Below are 4604 nucleotides of genomic sequence, written 5' to 3'. Positions count from 1 at the left end.
ACACCCAGCAGGCTGCGTTATGGTGGGAGGTCGCCACGGAGCAGGGGAAGTTCATTATGATCCTGAATCATCTGGGTGGGAGAGTGGTTCGGAGTTCAAATACATTTGCTATTTCTGCCTCCTCAGGCCTGAAAGTTAGTATTTTAGAAATATTTGCACCTGCAGTGGCTAAATAAAGATACATACAAAGGATTGACATGTAACAGGAGCAGCTGTCACTTGTTTTTGTTTTTGCTTTTTAAGAAAAGAAAGTTCCATTTACATGGAGCTTATCATCATGAGAAACTTAGTAATGGGTGTGTTTCTCTTTTATCCATGTGGTTCTTTGGTGAGTGACCACTATTCTAAGTACACTTTCCCCCTTTTCGATCAGAAGAAAACTTCTCCAGGTTGTCTGTTCAACAGAAGCTAAGACCACAATATATTCATATAACAGTTTTTCTTTAAATAGTTCTGTAATTAGATTTGTTTTTTAAAAGCTTCCCCCCTGCTGATTTTTCTTTAAACATGGTGTGGTCAATTTAGTAATGAGGAAGTTGTTGAAGGATATTTGGGGTTAAGAAGCTGAAGACTGGTGTATTCAATGTAATCCTTTTCCCCACAGGGGCTGCTGGAGTCTTCTGCAGAGAAGGCCCCTGTGTCAGTGTCCTGTGGAGGTGACAGCCCCCCAGTGGGATCTGCCTCAGCAAATCAGATAAGACAGCCAAGCTCACCTTAATAAGAGAAGAGGTAAAATCTCTCCTGTTTAGTCTACTTATCACTCCATTTCTTTGTAAGGCCCATGTACCAGCAGGTAGATTGCATCTCTTCTGGCTCAAGTTATCCCAGGCTGGAAGTTCTTATTTCCTGCAGCTTGTTTAGGTTGTAAAAAGGGCTCCCTGTGGCATTGGTGCTGGAGTCCTGACATTCTGGTCTCTAGGGAAAAATGTTGACAATCTGAAATATTCTTAAGAATTTTGTACCTTTCTTTATGTTTCAGCCGTGATATTTTAAATGTCTAAATTTGCCAGCTTTGTTCACATATGTAACTAAATCAGTGCTTTTATTTTACAGAGGATATATGCTCATGCCTAAACATTTTTAAATGTTTTTGTAGTCATACACAGTTGTGTCCTACTTTCATCTATTCTTTGACTAAACAGTTCAACTCTCCGATTCCTGTATTGAGTTTCTTGAACAGCCTTCATTCAAAATAGGTCACTGCTAGGCCTTGCCTGGTTATCTGAAGAAATATGAAAGACCCTGTTGTGTATCGTTAATCAGTTACCACCCTCTCCTGTATATATTTCTGTGTTGTATTTTGTATGTTTCGTTTGTGTGTTTCTTTACAATTACACCTGTTATTAAAGGAAGGTGTAGCAATTTTATTTTTACAGTATGCTGAAAGTGGTTAAACACCTCAGCTATAGGTCTTTTAAAGCTTTATAAAATAGCATCAAGTTGTTAATGAGAGATGTCAGTTAGTCCTATTTTCAAAACCTGGGAGTAGTGGTAAGGAGGCACACCAAAATCTTTTTTTTTTTTTTTTTTTTTTTTTTTTTAAGAGACAAGATCTCACTCTGTCACCAAGGCTGGAGTACAGTGGCACAATTATAGCTCATTGCAGCCTTGCACTCCTAGGCTCAAGAGATCCTCCTGCCTCAGCCACCTGAGTAGCTGGGACAACAGACATGCACCACTATGACCGGCCAAAACTTTGTAAATGAGGAAAATTACTTTATCTTTTTCCTGGGAGTAAAACTGTGGGATGACCACCTAATGGATCAAAGTAAAGAGGTACCAGGTTACCTGAAGCAGACAGAGTACCTTCTAGGTTCTTGAGATCCCAATAAATATAACAAATCTTCTAGAAGAGAGAGTCTCAGCTAGGGAAGTACAGTAAGCTGAGAGCCGTGGCTGCCCATCCAAACCCCAGTTGCCCATCCAAACCCCTGCCCAGGGCAAATGGAGTTTGAGGCAATGAATTTAGAGTATTTTCTTCCAGTTAGCAAGAGTATCCCAAATATGGGTCCGGATTCTGGGCTGACAAACAAGACTCTACCTGTGATGATGAATGCTGTAGCTAGATGTAGCCAGCTCAGGGCATTATGTGAGCTCCCTCCTTCTGACTCCATTTTTATGAAGCTGTCAAAAATCTCTATAGAAAGAGAATATGCTGCTCATGCCAACTTCCAATGCTCTGATTTGTGGCAGTTTCATTATCATCCTAAATAAAACTGGTGGCCTTGGCATCAGCTGTGATTACAGGGCCTTGGTTAGGGTGAATACCTGCCAGTCAGATGGTTCTGTCACAGTCAGGGTCTTGGCCTGCAGAGCTGAGAGCTAGACCCTGGACCAAGGTAAAGTTCATGGAGGCTGGAAATACCACTTGGAATTTCTGGGAGATGTTCTACTCACCTTTATCTTGATGTGTACACCGCAGCATCCTGTGTGGCTGAGAGTACACTTTTCCAAATGTGTACAAACATTAAATGTTGAAGTTTATATTCCTAATATAAACAAACTTTGTGAGAGTAACCCTTATCTTTCTGTTTACTTTTCCACAATTTACTACTCTTTGTTCAAGTTAGTATAGAAGCCTTCAGCCCTCTGTGTAAGCTGCTTCTCTATGCCTTCATTTTTCTTGTGAGGGCTCCCATGCACCTGGCAATCTGCGTTCTTTTCATTCCATCACTCTGTGTGATGTCAGTCCCATCTGGAGATGCCAGAAGTGGGGAGGAAAAACCAACCTTCCCTACATTATTGATGGAAGATAATGACTACCTGAAGCTCCCATCATGATACTTATGAGTCAAAGGAATGCCACTTTCTGCTGACCAGAATATATTATTTCCAAAGGGCAAGAACCTTAGAGATTATCTAGTTCTTCTCTGTGATTTTACGGATGAAAGACATGAATAGCAAAGTGACCATCCAAGGCTCAAGTAACTTGGTGGCAGTGAAGTGGTAGGATTGTTACTTAGGGATTCTCTTTTTTTTTTTTTTTCCTGAGAGGAGTCTTGCTCTGTCACCCAGGCTGGAGTGTAGTGGTGCAATCTCAGCTCACTGTAAACCACCACCTCTCAGATTCGTGGAATTCTGGTGTCTCAACTTCCCAAGTAACTGGGACTACAGATGTGTACCACCACTCCTGGATAATTTCTATATTTTTAGTAGAGATGAGGTTTCACCATGTTGGTTAGGCGGGTCTCAAACTCCTGACCTCAAGTGATCCGCCTACCTTGGGCTCCCAAAGTGCTGAAATTACAGGCATGAGCCACCGCACCCAGCTGGTACTTAGGGATTCTTTCCACCCAGCCACTTTACCTTTCTTGATGCCTGTAAAAAAAATAAAGAAGGCTGAAGTGGGAGGATTATTTGGGTCAAGTGGTTCAAGGCCTGCCTGGGCAACATAGGGAGACCCCTTCTCTACAAAAAATACAAAAATTAACTGGGTGTGGTGGCACATGCCTGTAGTCCCAGTTACTTGGGAGAATGAGCTGGGAGGATCTCTTCAGCCCAGGAGGTCAAGGCTACAATGAGCTATGATCTCACCACTGCACTCCAGCCAGGGTGACATAGTGACAGCCTGTCTCTAAAATAATAAATTAATAAAAATAAAAATTATATCTCTAAGTTTTAAAGAGGAGAGAGGCTGCTCATTATCTTGATGAACATATTGGAGTCTATGTAAATGGCACCCCCTAGAGTTGTGCCCTGAATTGCCCACGTGGCTGGAGAGCCCTGGTGACAGGACGTATTTTACAATGGAGAGACAAGTAGTCTGTTTAAGGAAAACTAAACCAAACTAGACAAAGCTTTCAATAGCAATGTCAGAAAAGAAGGCATCTTTGCAGATGCAAATAGAAGGGCCATGCCTTACTCTCACAAGTTTATTAGAAAGAACACTTGCGAGGGGCGGAGCAAGATGGCCGAATAGGAATAGCTCCAGTCTCCAGCTTCCAGTGTGAAGGACACAGAAGACAGGTGATTTCTGCATTTTCAACTGAGGTACTGGGTTCATCTCACTAGGGAGTGCTGGACAATCGGTACTGGTCAGCTGTTGCAGCCCGACCAGCGAGAGCTGAAGCAGGGCGAGGCATCACCTCACCTGGGAAGTGCAAGGGGTAAGGGGATCCCTTTTCCTAGCCAGGGGAACTGAGACACACAACACCAGGAAAATCAGGTAACTCCCACTCCAATACTGCAGTTTACCAAGGGTCTTAGCAAACGGGCACACCAGGAGATTATATGCCACACCTGGCCGGGAGGGTCCCACGCCCATGGAGCCTCCCTCATTGCTAGCACAGCAGTCTTCGATCTAACGGCAAGGCAGCAAGGAGACTGGGGGAGGGGCGCCCACCATTGCTGAGGCTTAAGTAGGTAAACAAAGCCGTTGGGAAGTTCGAACTGCGTGGAGCCCACAGCAGCTCAAGGAGGCCTGCTTGTCTCTGTAGACTCCACCTCTGGGGACAGGGAACAGCTAAACAACAACAACAACAACAACAGAAAAAGCAGCGGAAACCTCTGCAGAAGCAAACGACTCTGTCTGACAGCTTTGAAGAGAGCAGTGGATCTCCCAACACGGAGGTTGAGATCTGAGAACGGACAGACTGCCTGCTCAA

The sequence above is a fragment of the Trachypithecus francoisi genome, unplaced genomic scaffold, assembly GCF_009764315.1.
Source record: "Trachypithecus francoisi isolate TF-2019V2 unplaced genomic scaffold, Tfra_2.0 Lachesis_group9, whole genome shotgun sequence".
NCBI classification, from domain to species: domain Eukaryota; kingdom Metazoa; phylum Chordata; class Mammalia; order Primates; family Cercopithecidae; genus Trachypithecus; species Trachypithecus francoisi.
This window is presented reverse-complemented; position numbering follows the sequence as displayed.